This window comes from Dermacentor albipictus, unplaced genomic scaffold, assembly GCF_038994185.2.
Source record: "Dermacentor albipictus isolate Rhodes 1998 colony unplaced genomic scaffold, USDA_Dalb.pri_finalv2 scaffold_29, whole genome shotgun sequence".
NCBI lineage: Eukaryota > Metazoa > Arthropoda > Arachnida > Ixodida > Ixodidae > Dermacentor > Dermacentor albipictus.
In genome coordinates, this window is record NW_027225583.1 from 125550 (window position 1) to 146193 (window position 20644).

The following is a 20644-nucleotide window of genomic DNA, read 5'->3' on the forward strand; positions in this document are numbered from 1 at the left end:
GGGTGGCATGCTGGGTGCTGGGTGGCATACTGGGTGACGGGTGGCATGGTGGGTGCTGGGTGACATGGTGGGTGACGGGTGGCACGGTGGGTGCTGGGTGGCATGGTGGTTGCTGGGCACGGCGGGTGCTGGGCGGCACGGTGGGTGATGGGTGGCACAGTGGGCACTGAGTTGGATATCATCGTGGGCGCAGGACGTCAAAGGCAAGTTGTGTGATGAATTGAAGGAGCAGCCATTGCTATTCAGAAGCTCATGACGGGCTATCTTTATGTGATGTTGAGTCTTGTGAAGTGTACAGTCTGTATATACATGTTGCCAAGATGCGGCTATTTTCATGCCAAAAAGAATCAATCTGTACAGCACCATACTACGTAGCATATCATCACACTTTATTGAAAAAGCATCACTGGACTTGTACTGTATTTACTTTTCTACTCGCTTGCCCTGGCGTCCTGCTTGTGTAAAAGAAAGGTCCAACGGTGCTTTCGCAGGGAAGCAAGGTGGTTCTCCGGATGTGGTGCAGGTGGCATCATTGGATGGTCACTTATGTATTTCTCCAGGCAGTCTAAAAGGAGAGTGCAATAAATATATAAGTAAATTGTTTTTCCAGTGATTTCTAGCAATAAGTGAATGAAGAAAATCTGCTCTAATCACTTCAAAAAAAGTTTCGGATAACAAAATGCAGCAAATGTCACACACAAACATGCTACCCAGGCTGCAAGCCAGCCCAGGTTTATTTGCAGTGAGAATGCATACACATGCATCACATTGTTTTGCAGATTTACATGGAATTTTTGTATGTTTTTTGCCAAAGCCACGTCTCTTCTCTTCTGGAGGTTGGCTTAACTGCAAAATTTAGACACATGGGAGCTGTACTCAAAGCCTTATGGGGTGGATATTTGGCTTCTGATTTTGCATAATTTGTCTGCTCTTCGACCACCCAAATTCCTGTCAAATTCGGAGAGCCACAATTTGGCTACACTGTCTCTAACGCATGCAGGAGAGCTGCAAGGTGCAAGCTGTCTGGTTTGTCCATTCTATCATTTGTTAGCTTTACTTGTTGCTCCTGCAGTTGGTGAGGAAGTCGTAACTTTAGCATTTGCCATATAGGCATAAAAGATTTCATGTAAAAGCTGTATAATGGCTGCCTTGCAAGCTTTATTTAGCTGCAAATGATGGCAACTAATGTTTTAAAGTGAAGCTTTTTTTGCCTCTTCTCCCAACATTACGGGCGCTGCAGCTGCTATGGTCTTGTCATGCGTGCCATTGGATTTCTTGCAACATTACCAGATGGCGCTCACCTCTGCACATCCTGACCAGCGCTGCTGCCCCAGCATTTCACCGTTAGTGTGTATTGCACGTGCTTTGCTGGTTTTAATTTCTATGCGAGAAAAATGCAGATGCTGGGCTGTGATAGTGTAAACATTAGAATCGTCCTTAGTCTGAAGAGAACGCTTTGAGCTGGAATCTCAACAGTGTGTTGGCCATGTATGTAGAAGGAGCCCATTAACACGTGCCAACAAGGCGTGCACTCAACGTCGAGGACACCCAGACTTGAAAGAAGTGTCACACAGAACAGGAGCGTCTTCGCTATGCAGTGAAATGTAGTGCAGACCGCGAACTTATGTATACATACAATTACAATACCTAATTGAAGTATGCACAGCCTCATAATTCAATTAAAGTTTAATATTTCTGCCATGATACGGTGCGCCATGTGAGGCAATGACAACGCTCAATTCCCTCTCAGAGATTATGAACAATGACTCGCAACAACGCCTCAAGCAAACACATCTCTCTGTGTGTTCTGTGGACTATGCAGACAAACAGAAGTGGTGCATGCAAGGTTACGCTTAAAATCAACTCGCCACATTCGTATTGGACTAAACGCTGAAAAAATTACAAACTTGCTACTAACATCACCATTAATTATTGTCAATCAAAGCAAACAATGTGTGCTTCGTGTATATCGATACTCACAGTGCATGGGATCTGCCATTTTTTTTCTACTTTTCAATCTCTATATTGCTACTTTGCTAAGCTAACCTACATCTTCAATGTAAAAAAAAGCCTAAAGAAGCATCTTAACGTAATACACAGCAATTTTTCATGCTCGTCTGTTTAAAAAAAGAACATATTTCTGTAGGAAATGAAATCTTCGCCAGAGTGTTGATGCGACTACAAGAGTACCTGGTACTTTGATCCATAAAACAATTGAATCTTGGCAGAAGAATGCCAGTTACAGTTACACTATACAGTGCTTTCTAATCCAGGCTGGCGGAATGCGCTGGAATTCCGCATGATGCCCAGCACCTTGCTTTTCTTGGCACCGACGAGAGGCATGAAAATTTTAGGATGCTTTGAGTAGAACAAGATCAGCTATGCAGATCAGAGTGTACATGCGAATAATGTATGAGGTGCTTTCTTTGTGTAGCAGTTCTTTCCTCATTCTTATGCTTAAATAAAATGAGATCACTGAAAGTATGCCGAAAGTGCTGATAGGCCATGTCTTACAAACTTCAATAATCAGGACATCTAAAATCAAGAAAGCGGCTGACAGATGGAATAGCACACTGTGGTATGAAGGTTATAAACATGGATGAGGTGCCTCAGAAAGGCTGGCCAACGTTTCGATAGGAGCTATCTTCGTCAAAAGTGGCCTGGTCAGCCTTGGCATGTTAGTTTTAAAGGACTAGTAGGGTGACGTCACGTGCAGTTGTTGTCAGTGGCAGGTGGTTGTAAAGGGAGAGACTTTAAAGAGGATGAGCGCTGTCGTCTGACGTCTGTAAGCATGGTTCCTAAGACGAGGGCACAAGACCGTGAGAATAGGAAGGCGGCGAGAAAAGAAACGAAAGAAAAGGAGAAAAAAAAGAGATGCCAAGAGGCAAAAAAAGAAAGACAAGAAAAAGAAGGGCATGGGAGCGTGTTAAGGAAGTGAGGGGTTAGGGAGCATTCAGGAATGTCATTGGCGGCATGTTTCTGCCGTTTTAGAAGAACTGGTCAGGCGGTCAGTGTGCAAGTAACAGAAAAGACCCCAAAAGACATCAGTTGAAAGAATGACTTGAGTAGCGTAGCAGCAATGCGTCGGGTAATGTTGAAAAAATTAAGATGGCGATAAGGAGTCTGGGATGCAATGTATGTGGTAGCTGACAGGCAGAGGCATGGTGTTTTAGGGATGTCAGCCTCAGTAGGTCAACGCAGGTGTCGTCACAGTGGTATGTAGAGCTGGTGATACCCTGTGTGACTGATGAGCAGAAAAAGGTATCCTGGCATCTGGGATTTTGGATTGCGGTGGTGAGTGTGTTAAAAAAATATGATAGAAAACAGACAAAAGGGGGGAACTGAAAGTGGAATATCAAATAGGGGGGTTACATGAGCAAAAGCGGGCGGAGGCAGGTGTACATGGGAAAAGGGGTCATACAGTTGATATAAACATTAAAACATGAAAGAATATATTAAATTGAGTAGTAAGCAGGTAAAAATTAGAAACAGTGGAATAGGTGAGGTTAAGAATTAAGTTTAGCTGGTGGCACAATGTGTTTTGTGCCTTGGTTGATGACATGAGGCTTTCCGATTTAAGTTACAGCTTTAAAGTTTTTAAAGATTCTAAGTTGCAATGTGTTAAATTGATTTCCATTGGATGTAGGCATTTAAACTTGTGTATGAGGTATGATTCCATATATTTCCTCTGGCGAGGTGAGCGGAAATTTGTAGTCTATAGAGCCTTGCTTTGTCACATATGACATGTTCATTGAAGTGGCTGGCTACTGCTTTAGGTAAATTGTTTTGTATCTGCGCGATGACCGTTCAGTCTTTTATGAATTTTTTTTCCTGTCTCACCTATGTATTATTTGCTACAAGTGGCACATTCTAGACAGTAGACAACATTGCTTGATGTGCAGATGAAACTCGAAGTTACCTTGTTTGAGTAATTTGATGCTGTACCTATTACTGTAGTAGTAGATTAAATATGTTTGCATGTAGAGCACCCGGACAGCCACAGGGACTGGTTCCTAACTTTGTTGTTTTTAGTTTGGCACGTACAAGAATGTCCTTAATATTATAGTGTTGGATCTCAAGACTACTCTGGGCAGGGCGGGAAAAATCTTGTTTCTGGTTGCTGGAGAGAATTGGGTAGTATTTATTGAGGATGTTGTTCATGTTTGGGAGTGTGTTTGAGAATTTAGTAGTAAGAAGAGGCGCTGTTCTTGTGATCCTAGAGTGGGGCTTGAGCACCTCGGCTCACTCAAGTTTGGTTGCATCGGTGCAGGCTTTCTGAAGGGCACTCATTAGGTGGTTCCCGTTTGATAGGGTTTCTTTAAGGTGATCAAGTCTATCTGTGTAGTCTTGGTTTTCAACACACATGTGACGTAGCCATGTGCTTGGCCTTTAAATATGCCTTCTTTGCAATGTGGCTTGATGGTGGCTTGTATATTCTAGGTACTGTTGTTCGTCAAAAGGTTTCCATACAGCATTGTCATTAGTGCCCCAGTGTCAATGTATATTGTTGTGTCCAGAAAGTTTATGCGCTCCATTGAAGATTTTGATGTGAATTTTATTGTTGGGTGAAAAGAATTTAGAAATCCTACATATTTATCTAGGCTGTCTTGACCATGTCACCATATTATGAATATGTCATCTATGAATCGTAGGTATGTGTGGGGCCTGTCAGTGCAGCGCAATAGAAAGTCTGTAGAATCCCCATAAATGTTAGCATAAATATGTGTTCCCATGTACATCTGTTTCCGCCCGCTTTTGCTCATGCCACCCTCTTATTTGTTATTCCAGTTTTAGTTCACCCCCATATTTGTCTGTTCTTTATTATATTTTTTCGAAACACCCTCACCAACATATTCCAAAGTCCCAGGCGCCAGGATACCTTCTTCGGTGCCTCAGCCACACAGGGTATCGCCACTTCTGCATACCGCTGTGACGACACCTACGTTGAGCTACTGGGACTAACGTCCCTAGAAAGAGCATGCCGCTGCCTTCCAGCTACCCTATGCACTGCATTCCGGACTCCTTACTGCCATCTTAACTCCTTCTAAATTATCCGACGCATTGCTGCTATGCTACTCAAGTCATTCTTTCAACTAATGTCCTTTCGGGTTGTTTTTGTTACTCGAGCACTGACCGCCTCACCGGCTCCTTTAAAGCCACAAGAACATGCTGCCAAAGACACCCCTGAATGCTCCCTAACCTCTTGCTTCCCCAATACCTTCCTTTGCCCTTCTTTTTCTTATCTTGTTCTTTCTTTCCCTCTTGGTGTCTCTTTTTTTCTCCTTTTCTCCCCGCATTCCCACTCCCACTATTGTTCCTACGTCTTAGGAATCATGCTTACAGACATCAGGTGACCGCGCTCATTCTCCTTCAAGTCTCTCCCTTTACAACCAGCCACTCCCGACAACTGCATGTGACGTCACTCTACTAACACTTTAAAACTAACATGCCGAGGATGACAAGGCAGCCTTTGAGAAGATAGGTCCTCCTAACGAAACGTTGGCCACCCTTTCTGAGGTACTTTATCCCTGTTTATAACTTTTACATCCCAATAATCAGAATAGTGTTTTGAAATTGCATGGCTGTGAACGCTGCAGATTGTAAAGCAGCACATCAGGTGACCACAGTCAACACTTTAGAAGGCAGTGGTTTAAAAAGCTTCTTTTAGACCATACAATTTTCCAAGCTGTGTCGGAACCCAATTTTCTTGAGAAGCATTATTTCAAAAAAGTGAAATGAAAGCTGCAGCGTGAAAAGCTACAATAACGCATGCCAAGTCTACATTAGAAATTTCAAAGACAATGAGGTGCTTAAATGTTCACTTCTGTTAAGACAATGAGCAGCAGGTGAATGCAAGCTATCAAGGTCCTGTCAAAATTAACCGCTCGTGTAGCCACCCGACTTTCTTGATTGTTTTTAATTGAAACTGATTATGGGGAAAACTTTGTGGGCGGTATTCGCTGGAAACCCATATACCGAAATTATCTTGTGCTGCTTTTCATACCCACACAGACATTTAAATTGTGTGTCGAGACAAAGTGCATATACAGCAGAAGAAAAAGATATAATATTGTTGCGTGCGAAGGAGACCGTTTGTAACCCTTACGGATGAAGGGGACCGTTTACTTTAAGTCGCGGAGGTGAGCGCAAGAGCAGTCAGCTGGTTCATCAACTGAGCGTCGTCCTCTTCTTCCTTCCTACCCCCGGGACCGCAAGCACGTTCACTGGTCTTCGTTTTCTTCATGCGTAACATTCCTCTCGTCGCAGACGAAGCCCGCCGGGCGAGTCAATCCATGTGTCTTGACGTGAACAATTTCAAGCGGGCGACATGGACCACTTGTGTCTTGGCAGCTCTTCTACCACTCGCCGTGAGGCGAGCTATGTTATACGTGACTTCCGTGAGTCTGTCAATAATCACAAACGGTCCATCGTAGGTGGCCAAAAGCTTTTGGCATAACCCGCGTTTCCGTACTGGAGTCCACAGCCAGACTAAATCACCAGGGCGATAGGTTACCGGACGGTGGCGAATGTCGTAGCGTGCTTTTGATCTGTCCTGCGATGCCAAAGTGCGCAAACGAGCAATACGACGAGCTTCTTCGGCGAGGCAGAGAGTCTCGGCGACAGTGGGATTTTCGTGACTGCAGAAGGGGAAAACAGTGTCGATTGTGTACCGGGGTGGCCGTGCGTACAGCAGGAAGAAAGGGCTATAGCCGGTGGTCTCGTGCTTGGCGGTGTTGAACGCGTACGTGATAAAAGGCAGTACGTCATCCCAGTTCTTGTGGTCGGATGACACGTACATAGATAGCATGTTTACAATTGTTCGGTTGGTGCGCTCCGTAAGCCCATTCGTTTGTGGATGGTATGGTGTCGAGTGACGCAAGTGGGAATCACACAAACGAAGCAGCTCCTCTACGACGTCTGCTGTGAATTGTCGTCCACGGTCGCTGATGATCACGCGAGGCGGACCATGTCGCAGGATCACATATTGCAGCAGGAATGTTGAAACGTCAGTGGCAGTTGCGGAGGGCACTGCCGCCGTCTCGCAGTAGCGTGTGAGGTAGTCGACGCAAACAAGTATCCAACGGTTTCCCTTGGCTGATTTCGGAAATGGGCCTACGAAGTCAATGCCCACTTGTTGGAAAGGCGTGCATGGAGGCGGGATCGGCTGCAGAAGACCTGCTGGAGCAGTAGATGGCCGTTTGTGGCGCTGACACTGCATGCAGCTGGCCACATACGTCTCAACAGATTGTCGCATTCCAGGCCAATAAAAGCGTTCCTGAATCCGGTAGAGCGTCCTCGCCGAACCTAGATGGCCAGACGTAGGGTCGTCGTGCATAGCACTCAGAATCGCTGTGCGAAGGCTCTCCGGCACCACTAGGAGAAAACGTGCGCCAGTGCTGGAAAAGTTCTTCTTATAGAGGAGTCCATCACGTACACAGAAATGGTTTGCTGTCGTCGAGGCGGTCGTAGCGGTGAAGAGCGGTGTTAATTTACCGTCTTTTCGCTGTTCGGTTTTGAAGCAGTCGACGTCTGGAAAACGCGGCGACACAGAAGCCACGAGGTGATCGAAGTCGTCGGCGTCACAGTCCGTAGTACTAAGTGGCATACGCGAGAGACAGTCCGCATCAGCGTGTCGTCGACCACTCTTATAAGAGACGGTGAAGCTGTATTCTTGCAGTCGGAGCGCCCAGCGCGCAAGGCGGCCACAAGGGTCACGAAGATTCACAAGCCAACACAATGAGTGGTGGTCGGTGACCACTGTAAAGGGGCGTCCATACAGGTAAGAACGAAACCGCTGAACCGCAAATATTACCGCGAGGCATTCTTGTTCCGTCACAGTGTAATTCTGCTCGGGCCTACTTAATGAGCGGCTTGCATATGCGATCACGTGTTCGCGGTCACCGTAGCGTTGAACTAGGACGGCACCAATACCTATGCCACTGGCATCTGTATGGAGTTCTGTCGGAGCTGAAGGACTGAAGTGTTGAAGAACCGGTCGTGACGTCAGCAGGAACTTCAACTGACGAAAAAAAGAGTCACACTCCGGAGTCCACTCAAAGGGGGTGTCCTTCCGTAGCAGGCATGTCAGCGGATACGCAACGTCGGCGAATTTAGGTATAAATCGGCGGAAATAGGAACAAAGCCCCAGAAAACTACGGAGCTCCTTGACACAGCGCGGTGCACTGAACGCTTCAACGGCTGCTGTTTTCTGGGGATCAGGGCGGATGCCATCCTTGTCGACGAGGTGCCCAAGCACAAGGGTTTGGCGGTCTCCGAAGTGGCATTTCTTAGAGTTTAACACTAGACCAGCGTTTCTGATGCAGTTCAGGACAATATCCAGACGCGAGTTGTGTTCGCTGAAGGTGCGGCCAAAGATGACGACGTCGTCGAGGTAGCACATGCAGATGTTCCACTTCAAGCCACGCAATACAGTGTCCATAAATCTCTCGAAAGTTGCCGGAGCGTTGCACAATCCAAATGGCATCACATTAAATTCGAAGAGCCCGTCAGGGGTTACAAAGGCAGTCTTCTCCTTGTCGTCAGGATGCATCGGAATTTGCCAATAGCCGGATCGTAAATCTACTGAGGAAAAGTAAGACGCGGAATGAAGGCAGTCTATTGCGTCATCAATACGTGGGAGTGGGTACACGTCCTTTTTTGTTACATCATTCAAACGGCGATAGTCGACGCAAAATCTCCAAGATCCATCTTTTTTTTTAACAAGAATCACTGGAGCTGCCCACGGACTTGCTGACTCTTGTACGACTCCCTTTTTAATCATTTCTTGCACTTGTTCGTTGATAATCTGGCGCTCTGATGGTGAAACACGATATGGCTTTTGTCTAATCGGATTTGCCGAACCCGTGTTGATGGTATGGCGCGTCCGAGACGCAGGGATTGCAGGTATATTGTCCTTCTGCGCAAAGTCGAATACCGAAACGTGCTTCGAAAGCACACCCACTAACGTTCCGCGTTCACTCGTGCTGAGCGATTTATTTACCATCGACAAAAGGGCCTTTTCCGAACTGTGGCCATCACGTTCTTCCGGCACATCTGTAAGTTCAGCCACTGATAAGGACGCGTGTTCCCTGGCGAAGGCTAATTTCATGCCATCTGATAGTATAACGGGCTCCTTAGAACAGTTTACGGTCCATAAGCCAGTGCGTCCACCTTTGATCGACACCACACAATGTGGCACCAACACATTCTTCTTCATACAGTTAAAGTGCATCGGTTCTACGGTAGCTTCGAAGCAGTCGGAATCGGCGCCGCAACAGACAACGGGAACGCAAACGGTAGATGATGCAGGTATGACCGTATCACCACAAACACACAGTGCAGTTTCGCGATCTACAGGGTTCTCCAGGAGTCCTGATGGAATCCTACCACTTAAGAATACTTTTCCTGTGCGGCAGTCGACAGTAGCACCACACTCCCGCAAGAAGTCCATGCCGAGAATAACATCATGAGTCGACCGAGGAATAATTACAAACTCTGTCGTAATAACATGGCCTCCCAAAAATACGTCAGCACTACACACACCAATAGGTCGCAATGGCTCACCACTCACTCCACAGAACTTTGAATCTTCGTCCCATTTAAACAAAACCTTTCGCCCTAACACGTGTTTAAACGAGACACTCATGACGGAAATTGTTGCGCCTGTGTCCACCAGAGCCATCACAGGGACATTATCTACAAGCACGCGCACTTTGTTTTTCAGCATCAACACAGGAGGTATTTCTGTCAGTAGCACGTCTCCAGCGACCTCACCTCCATCGGCCGCGCTAGCTAGTTTTCCGGTGACGAAGGGGACGTGGTGCGATGCCGCGGTGAGGGAGAACGGGGAGCACGACGTTGCGGTGGGGGTGTCAAACTCCTGTCAGATGCCGGGGAGCGATTCCGGGAGCTGCTGAGCCAATACTCGTCGCCAGATGATACGTGTGCTGGCCACGGGGCAGCGTGTGACCGTTCGGAGGGCCGAGAAAACTCTGAGGGCTGGCCATACCACGTGGTCATACGCTGGTTGCAAAACCGCGATATATGACCTGGGACACCACAGGAATAACACACCGGGAGAGGTCGAAACCTTGGTTGTTCGTCGATGAAGCGGATATTATCATTTTCCCGCGTGTAGTGGGTTGGTTCGTGGCGTGTGTCACGACGATACATCGGGCGTCGAGTAGGCGTGCGTTGAGCGCGTTGGTCATAGCGCGGAGTCGGAGGGCGTGTTGTCATCCTCGGCTGTGGGGCTGCGCTGTACTCTACGGCCGCTGCGGTAACCATCGGTTGCCAAGGGGACGAATGTGGCGTCGTCATAGCCTCACGTGACGTGTACACGCCATGGTGGTCAGCAGTTGAGTGCGACTCCTCGCGGCGGGAAAGTTCCTCGCGGACGATCTGTCGGATGGTGGAAGGAAGGTCGAGGCAAGGACTCGTGTCCACACTGGCAACCGTCGTCACGTTTGCCAATCGACCAAACTTTGGCGCAATCCGACGCATCTTGAGCGTTTCAAAAGTTCTGCAGTGCCGAATGACGTCAGACACAGAACTGAGGCTCTCCTTTCCAATTAGAAAATTGTATACATCCTCAGCCACTCCTTTCAGCAAATGTCCGACTTTATCTTCTTCTGACATACGAGCACTGACCACCTTGCACAGCTTTAATACTTCTTCGATATATGTTGTGCATGTCTCACCTGGTAGCTGCGCCCGTTGAGACAGTGTCTGCTCCGCACGCTTCTTTTTGGCGACTGAGTCCCCAAAACAAGCCTTTAGCTCGTCCACAAAATGTTCCCACGTCGTAAGCGCGTCCTCGTGGTTTTCATACCACACGAGGGCGGTATCGGTCAGGGAGAACACCACATTGGTGAGCTGAGCGGTTGCATCCCACCCGTTGGATTTGCTCACTCGTTTGTAGTGGACGAGCCACTCGTCGGCATCTTCCCCCGCTTTGCCTCCGAAGGTGGGTGGAACTCGGTAGTATGGCAGTGGACTGCTAGGCGCTGCCCTCGGAGTGGCTCCTTCTTCTGGCATGTCGAAGATGGTCACGGCTGATGGCGGGAGGCCGGCAAGTCGACGGCTTCGACGAAGCTGCGGCAGTGATGGGTCCGTTGTTGTGAGCGATACCCCGCACCTCCACCACTTTGTTGCGTGCGAAGGAGACCGTTTGTAACCCTTACGGATGAAGGGGACCGTTTACTTTAAGTCGCGGAGGTGAGCGCAAGAGCAGTCAGCTGGTTCATCAACTGAGCGTCGTCCTCTTCTTCCTTCCTACCCCCGGGACCGCAAGCACGTTCACTGGTCTTCGTTTTCTTCATGCGTAACATTATATAGGCACTTGCCTCATTCTTGCTTTGGCATTTCTTGTCGCTCTGTATACATCATGTAATGCTAACTCATTCAGATAACTTGTAGATATGCAGTTATATTTCTTAAATGAGGCGACTGTTGACTTACTCTTCAAAGCAGTCACTTTCTCCGAAAGGTGTTGCCGGAAGCTTGCCAGATGCGCAGCACATTGTCCGGCAGGCCTGTCCAGTCAGGCTGCTTTCACCTGCTTGCACTGGTGTCCACAGGTGCCGTGCCACCTCTAATGGGCACTTTCCGTCAGAAGCAGACTTGAATATGTAATGCCACTTGTTCAGTGGCATCACAAATCCCACACCAATCTGTACCTGCAATAGATATGAAGTGTTTTTTTCCTGAGCAGTATTCTTAACACTAAAACGCACTTGTATAAAACAATATGATATAGGTTAATTAGGTCCGTCAATTTCTGATGCAACTCTATAATTTCCAATTTCTGCCCCTCGAACAAGTTTTAAAAAAACTGGGGTTAAACCCAACCTCACCAAGAAATTCATTTTTGTGTAAAGGATTAAGCTAATAAAATTTTCTCATTTTAAGGGCAGCAAACACTCAAATTTCGTACAGTCTAACCTTGCAATAATGCAATTAATAGAGAAAGCGAAACAATTGATTCAAATAGGCGCACCGCCATGCAGAGAACAGTGCAAGAACGAGTGACGTCGAGGCCTCCAAGATTGTAGTGTCACACGGAGAACAGTGCAGCACATGTTACCTAGAGACCTACGCACGCCAGTCTCCAAAATCCACCACCATCACACACTACATGGCCTTGTTCTAAAGAACACTGGAGACATGCCTTGAAAGTATGATTACCCTTGCATGGTTGAAAACAGGTGAATTAATTCCCTTGTGGGCTCTGAAAACCACACGCACCACTCACTCATCTCAGCAGTTATATTTTCGTCATGACTAAACTGCAGCGACGAATGCGCCAAGTCCCGTCACAACTTCAAACTTCAGAACTCGGTGTGCACGCTCCTTTTACTACGACCAGGTTTGAAATGTTTGTTGTAATAGTACAGCGCTAGTACAGCGGCAGCGGAATTCTCTTTAGGGACAATTGCACCTTCTACATCTTTTTGTAGGTTTTTGCGCAATATGTGCGTTGCTGTTTTTTGTCATTAAGCCCTTCAGTTGATGTCTAGCGCCCGTTCAGACTGTGCCTCTTTGTGTGTGTGTGTGTGCCCTTGCACTTGTCATGATGCCCAAGTTCAGCTACCACCAACTAGAACTACCTTTTGCATTAATCAGAAGTACATATTAGCACGCTTTATAAAAAGTCAAAGGATTAGCACTATGCTGACCGGAAATGAGAAATGGTAAGAATATTCTGGCTGAAAACAACATTTCATGTTTATCAACACTGACGGGCAAGTAATTAAGAAAGTTGGTGTACGTTAATGTTTACCTTTTGAGTGATACAAGCGACAGAAAGAAGACTACAAGACACAAAAGCTACCAATTCAACATTAATTTTGATGCAAAAATTAAGATAATATTTATACTGCGTGTGCCCTTGCACTGCACAAGCGATCTTTTAAGACAAAGGGCACAAGTTGCAATACAAATGTACAAAATCATGATAAACAGTACTTGCATAAAAATAGAACAAATAAGCACGGAGTGATCACTATTCCGTGTCATTTAGAGAGTATTCCTCTTTGTAATGCAATCATAATGAGCACTGGCTGACAGATGTCCCTCTTTTTTAAATGGTATGCCTCAGTGATAATGTTGATCAATCGGTTGCCTTAAGTAAACAAAAGAGATGAACAATCTAAATCTGGCATACATCACCAGTTGTGTCAATACATTGTCAAGTGGGACGAGCATGCTTGTCCCTTGAGTGAATAATGATGCTCTCCTGGGCACATGCTTATACACCGGCCAGTCTGCCCCATGTACAAGACTGTCCATTCTTAGTACGAAGATGGTGCAGAGTGGCCGAACTCCGCGGATTGCCAGCGCGCATGGCCTGGCTGTGCAACGGAGCTAAGCGGCGCAGGCGCACAGGGGCTTAGAGGTGGGACTTCATGTCGTGTGTCATCCGCTAAAGCATGGCGTGCTCCTGCACTTTAGCAGATGACACGAAGCTCCACATCCCCCCTGCACCATGCACGCTGGCACTCCGCAGGGCGTGGTCACGCTGAGTTGTGTTCGTGCCAAGAGTTGACGACCCTGTACATTTGACCAAACATACACATGAACAGAGGCATAGACTACACTGCTAATGACGGACACAAGACATATTTAGTGGTAATTTATACAAATCTCCCTTGTCTGGACGCCTTTCTCAATGCGCTTGTGGAATGCTATGCACACATATTTCGAGCGAAAAAATAAAGTAGGCAGGTATGCAGCACAGTCCACAAGTGAACTGAGAAAAACGAGCAGGCAAGCTAGATACGCTTGGTTAAACATACCACGAAATATGTCTAGTGCGTGTTAGGGGCAGTGTACTGCATTCCAATGTTAGGAAGCTGACAGGCCAGGAACTAAATATGTACCAAAAAATCACCACATTTTCCTGAGAAGACCGGCATGCTCGTCTGACTTGGCCGTGCATTGCCGCGATAGGGCTTTAGGCCAGATTAAATTAGTTTATCTGTTTCCACCCAGGGTGAAAAATTGACAAGAGAAATCAGAGAGGCATACCACAAGACGTGTGAGCAAGCCTTCATTATGAATGCATGAAAAAAGGCGTCCTTTCTAGATGACAAGGGATAGAAATTAGTCGGACTATTCACCTTTTTTTACGCAAATACTGCTTATTGTGATTTTTTGCCTTTGTATTACAACTCACATTTTCCTTCTGCAAGAACTTGTGCATATTATAAGCACACATTCAGTGTTACTTTTATTCCTTCTATCAAAATATTCAGTCATCACTGGTCATGTTGTATGGTCTCCCTTCCTTCCCTGTGTAAATTTTGTCCTCAAGAGTTATATGAACTGACTGGCAAACTCAAGACGACACTACAAATTTCACCTAGAGGATACGGCTGGTTCTCAGAAAATGCGCAAATACGGCGACAGGTGTCTGTTGGAACACTATAGCAATAATGGGTGGAAGCTACTTTTGACATTGCTGCAATACATCAGTTGTCACATGGCTACAACCCTTAAGAAACAACAGAAATGTAAGTGCACAGCAAAAACAAGCAGGTTCATCAACCACAAATTTGACTTCAGCAGCCAGAACATAGGCAGTTTCATGTAGCTAAAGCATTAGCTAATATGTGGAAAATAGATGCACAAGCACCCTTAGCTTGAGATAGCTGCATACCAATATAATACCATGAGTTGCAGTGCACATGATGCTTGTTCTTGACACTAGTATTTTGTGAAAAATACTTTTTGGATTACGTACAATGCTTTCAATTCATTTGCCCAGTAATCAAAGGCTTTTGAGAGCATTACACTTTGCACTTGCTAGTTGAAAATATTCTCACCTGAACAGCACCAAGCAGAATAAATAGAAAATTGCCCACTGTGCTAACCAAATATGTGGAGAGACACAAAGTAATAGAATTATTTCTGGACAGCTGTAGACTTAGAGCTTGTTGGCTGATAATCACTATTAAAATTACACCACTGCCAAGCAGATGTTCTGTGTGGTGCTGTTGAAATCAAGTTCACTTGATGAGCAACATAGCAATAACCAGCAAATGCTTTAGCAATAGCGAGCAGGCAATCTTCCATGTGCAAAACTACATGCGTATTTAATGATAGTGCATCAATAGACTGAACTACGTACCAACTATGTGGTCTATGCAGTATAGACAAAGTCGAAAACGATGCAACTGGACACAGACTCTGCCACATTGCCTACTTGCATGAATGGGTATAGCATAAGAAAAATATTAAAAAATGTAGAGAAAGAAAGCAAGCTTACTAGAAAACTCCTCACTGCTGTAGTACTTACAGCACAGTGAATACTGGCCTTCATGTACCATTTAAAAAAATTCAAGCTCGTGTCCATTGTTCTGGGAACTTGAGAAATAATTGTGAAATTAATGGAGAAGGTTGGGCTAGTTGGCGTTGACACAGCTCCTGTGACATAGTTACTAGCACAAACAAGGCGTACGGAATAAAGGTCGGACTAGCCAAAGCGGTAGACTTCAACTGACAAGCTTTATTCAGAAGAAACATGCAAACAGGCCACCGCATGCTCAGTTAATGTGGAGACATATGCATAAACGAATGTGCCACATAGGGGATAACAAAATGCACATAGAAGCTGATAAGCATCCACAAGAAGCCATTACAAAGCATTCACCAGATTTTCCTGAAGACACAACACTTATTTATCAGCTGGTACCAGTGATGGAGTGCTTATGCATTCATCAGCAGCTTTCGAAATGCAAAACACCTCAACCATTTCCCTATATAACTGCCTGGCAAACTGACTGAGCACTTGTGTGTTATGAAAACATGGGGAGCATTTATGGGTACTTTACCAGTGATTAGCCAAGTAGCCAGCACCTGTGAGAGCATTTACAGCGTTCCGGTACTCCCCAAGCCACTCATTCAGGCACCTGTTTGTTCAATATACCACTTTCCACAGGGAAGTGCAATGTAGTATACCACCACTACATTTCAGTTAACAAAGCAGGTGACATGCTCCTTAGTGCATGTACCTTGACGCCCAACAATGTTTACTAACTTGCATATTCTTGTGAGCGTTAGCGGTGCTGAAAAAATGCCTACACCAAACTTGTTCGCCACCTTTCTTCTAGGCGGTAGGACACCCTGTGTATGTATGGCAGAGCTGCACGTCCAGTGGGCAATGTGGTAGTGCCAATGACTTTCTTGTTGTGCTGGCTTTGCTGTTAAAAACATTGTGGGTGTTTTCGAACAGTGTTCAGTAGGACTCAAGTTCACACATGAGTTGCCAGAAGATGATTGCCTGCAATCATTCGATATTCGTATAATTTTAAATCATACTTTCCTTTATTATATATACTCTCTTAGGAAAAAGAAGCCCTTGCTCGACTACCGTTTGGCATACTCCATGGTAAAGGATGCATAGCTCCTAGCTGCCCGAGAGCTGTTCTGGTTAAATCTTGTGCACCAGGTTTCCTGCAGCGCTAAGCAACCAAGCGAGCCATTTATGTAGGGCCGGGTATCTCGTAACACCTTGGTGTCAATTACTGGGAGCCTCATTAAAGAGGTAAAAACAGATCTGGCAGCTGCTCGGTGCAATAACGCACGTCCCAGTGGGCGCCCTGTGGCTGTGCCATCTGTATATGGGGTGTCCCACCACCTAAACAATGTGGCAAACCAGTGCAGTGTAGGTGTTTTCTTCAGCGCCACTAGAGTTCGCAAGAATGTGCAGGTTGGTAAGCAACGCCGGGAATCAGGGTACATGCACTAAGGAGCATGTCACCCACTTTTTTAACTGCAATGTGGGGGTGGTATAGAAGATTTCACTTCCCTGTAAAAAGTGCTGTATTGGACAAAAGGGCAGGTTCTTGAATGAGAGGCTTAGGGAGCACCGGAACGCTGTAAACGCTCTAGCAGGCACTGCCCATTTGGCTGACCACTGCCGAAGATGTGCTCGTAAATGCTACCTGTGTTTTCAAAAGAAGCAAGTGCTCAGACGGTTTGGCAGGCAGTTAGATAAGGAAATATTTGGTGTTTGGCATTTCAAAGGCTGCTGATGAATGTGTAAGCACTCCTTCACTCGAACTCACTGATAAAGGAGTGTTTGTTGTACCTTGAGAAGAACCTGCTGAATGCTTTGTAATGGCTTGTTGTGGGCAGTATTGGCTTTGTTGCGCATTTGGTTTCCTCCCATGTAGCACATTTATTTATGCATCTGTCTGCAGATATTTTTGAGCATAAGGTGGGACCTCATTGCGTGTTTCCTGAATAAACCTTGTAAGTTGAAGTCTGGTGCACTGTCTTGTCCAACTATTTTCAATTAGTCTTCTTCGTGCAAGTAACCCTCACAATAATTGTAATACCAATGTTAAACAATGGTAAGCATGCTGCATGCTTAGACCTGTGACATATTTGGCCCATTACGCTTTTAATCCTTACGTGTGCAGAAACTGCACAAGCGTGTAGCCTAAACGAAAAAAAAGTGGATATAAAAGGTATAACACAGGAAAGTTTCAAATCAATAAAACAAAATAACAAGAGGTAGATATAATGTGTACTAAGCAAAATAAAATGTTACGCGCAGCCAAGTGATTGATGCAAGAAAAAATAAACCTCAAGACATGTTAGGTCTAGTTTTAAAGTGAACAAGGTAATGTGTACATAATGTCTACAAACACAAATAAGCAGCAAGTTGAATAAAGTTGAGCAGATATTTAGCCTATTTAGTAAGCACTGCTGAGTAATATGTCCATAAACTTATTGGCGAATGATACCGAGATCCTACTTTTGCAAACACATACACTTCAGTCATACCTGACCAGACCATCCGATTACACACAGTGCTGCTGCAGCCATAGCTCCTCCCTGACGTGGACACTGTTGTTGGTCACGGCCTTGCCACTGCAAGATAGGTTCTGTGTTAACTTATAGCAGTGGCACTTTAAAGAAGTCATTGTGAACACATGCAAGGAGCACAGAAAAAGTCACAAAAACAATTTTTGCACCACTGCAGGGTGGGAACAGAGCACAAGGTCAACGTTACTGATGAATATTGTGATAATAGGGACCTCTTCATGACAATAAAATTTTTAAGACCTACAGCTACAGTACATTACAAACAAATGTTTGTTTAAGTAACAATTAATTTTTTTCTATCAGTTAAGCAACTTTCCCTTGTCATCTCTAGTTATGTCAAAGTTATGTCAAAAAACCTTGTCTCAAAACGTAAGCTGTAGTAGTAGCAAGCCGTTTTGCTTAAATTTTTTTGCCCGAACCCTATGAGGGAGATTTTGTGCGCGACGGCTTTGAGCGAGAAAACGGGCCGTCGCGCGAACATATCGCTCGTTCCTTGTCGCCTCGTTCTGGAAATCTAGAATTCGTCGCTCGTCGTCCAGAAGTGCTATGAGCGAACAGAGAATAGCGCGAAGCCAGAACTGGATGTACATCAGTCGAGTACTACCGCTTGTTGCACGGAACAAGCAAACGACTATTTTGATACGTGCAAGGTTAAGAACCTACTGCAAGACATTAAAGCAATGTTTTAACGCGATAGCGTTAAGGAGCTCGTGTCGCAGAAAAGCCGGTGTCGTCGGCGTCGGGTGTCGGCGTCGGCGGCGTTGACCGTGAGCGATAAATCACGGCAGGCGCTTCATAAATAAAAAGCAACTTCCAAGATTGGCCCGGTGGGAATCGAACCCAGGTCTCCGGAGTGTGAGACGGAGACGCTACCACTCAGCCACGAGTTCGATGCTTCCAAGCGGTGCAAACGCGCCTCTAGTGAATGCGGTGTTGCCTTCGAAACGAGCCGTGGAAAGTTATACTGCGGTGTATATCGGTAATTATGAACATGTAACGTACAGAAGTCACAATTACACGAGTTGCGAAGTGCGTTTCCGCTGCATTTCTTCTGCGCTTTCCGCACACGCAGAGCCATCTTGCGGCAAACACAGAAGACCCCCTCCTCTCAATGTACGGCGCTGCCCCGACAGGAGGAGCGCCGCGCGCGCATTGGGACCGCTGCCAGGCGCGTCGCGGGACTCCCTCTCCCCTGACGACGCTTCGCCGTGCTTCCGGTTTAGATTACTATCTATCTCTCTGCCCGTGCCGATCACGACGTGGCGTAGATCGTTTCCCCTCCGAGACACCGAGTTCTTTGGTTCGTTTCGTTCGCTCAGGCGCACGTTTCGTCGCCGCGCCGAACGCTGCGTTGCTTGACGCTCACCGCGTGATAGGTGGGCGCTAAGTCCGATGCGGGGCGCATCGTAAGTGATTGCTGTGCCGTAGCGCATTGTCTTATACCCCTTGGCGGGTCGACGGGAACGCTGTCGCGTCCCACTCTTGAAGGCGAAGCTTAAGCGTCCTCCAATTTTTATGCTGCTCCTTTGAGTAAAACACAGCAAACTAAATTAATAAAGCACACTTTTGGCGCGTATTTGCTGCCCTCATACCGGCAACACCGGGGAGACGGCTCTCAATGTCGTCGCTCGCATAGGGTACGACTTGTACGGAACGAGCTAGCGCGACAGCCATCTACATCGCGTCTCCGTCGCGCGCAAGACCGGTCGCATGGGGTACGACTTGTAGGGAACGAGCGAGCGCGACAGCCATCTACATCGCGTCGCTGTCGCGCGCAAGATCACTTGCATGGTGTTTATACTTTTTCCCAATAACTGCTCACAAACCGACAACCGCGTAAACAGACATTATTTACAACCTCGAAGCATAAGTAAGAGAGGAAACATCATTGCAGTAAGAATAGGTAAAGAGGCAGGTGAGTCTTTATTATCCAACTTCAGCAGAAAAGTGGCAGCTCGCGCGAATGAGGACTGTTGCCGAACCTAATCCCTCTCACCGGAAGGAAGCGCTCACCAAGACTTTCAATTTAGCATTAAGCCAATAAACTTGCGCAAGCAAATTATGTCAACCAACGCTCAGCAAGCATCGGCACAGTCAATGTCGTCGTGGGAGTTCGATTTCTTACGCTCGCAAGGCACTCTAGGCACACACGAGAAGCAAGCACAGCATGCGTGTACTCACCTTTTAAATGGTACGATGCGGTCGAATAGCGCCCTCCAAGTTGCAGGAGCTGCAAAGTTATTCCCGCATACATGCAGTTGCGTAGTGGACGTCCTGCGGAACGCTAATAATGCGCATCATTTCTTTGCGGCGTCCACCGAACTCTCCACAACCACCACGGACAAAGGGAACGCACTCCGTGGTATGAAAATCGTTGGTCCACGTTTGCCTGGCGCACCACGCATACCGCGAGTTTGCAGCGAGACACAAGCTATCTTCTGGCACTTTTGTGCACGCGAACTAAGTCACAATTCATTACAGCAAACGCAAAAACACGATCAAACAAACACATCGTAGCAACTCGTACGATCGACAGCACATGTAAACAAGGGAACAAGATTGGTGGATAGATACTATGAGCAACCACTTTGAAACGGGGCGGTGGGTGGCGCTACCTGTGAAATTGGGAGTTTGGATGGCCTCCGCGATGACTAAAATAATAACCAGCACACACTCGCTTTGTGCCTTGTTGCACCCAACTGCATATAGATGTTGCAATACATAAACAACCATCGCACAGTTTATATTATCCGCTTTACTTTAGCACAGAAATAAATTTTATGACGTATTTCCGATTTCCAGGAGCTTC

General features: G+C 46.3%; 1 long non-coding RNA gene across 1 annotated transcript; it reads right to left on the reverse strand.

Moving 5' to 3' along the window:
- Positions 1-368: 368 nt before the first annotated feature.
- LOC139052708 (uncharacterized) lies at positions 369-20349 on the reverse strand. Its single transcript, XR_011510019.1, has 4 exons — positions 20017-20349; positions 17794-17880; positions 11461-11678; positions 369-565 (listed from the first exon to the last, which is right to left on the reverse strand). It is a non-coding gene; the product is annotated as an uncharacterized lncRNA (long non-coding RNA).
- Between the last annotated feature and the right edge of the window lie 295 nt (positions 20350-20644).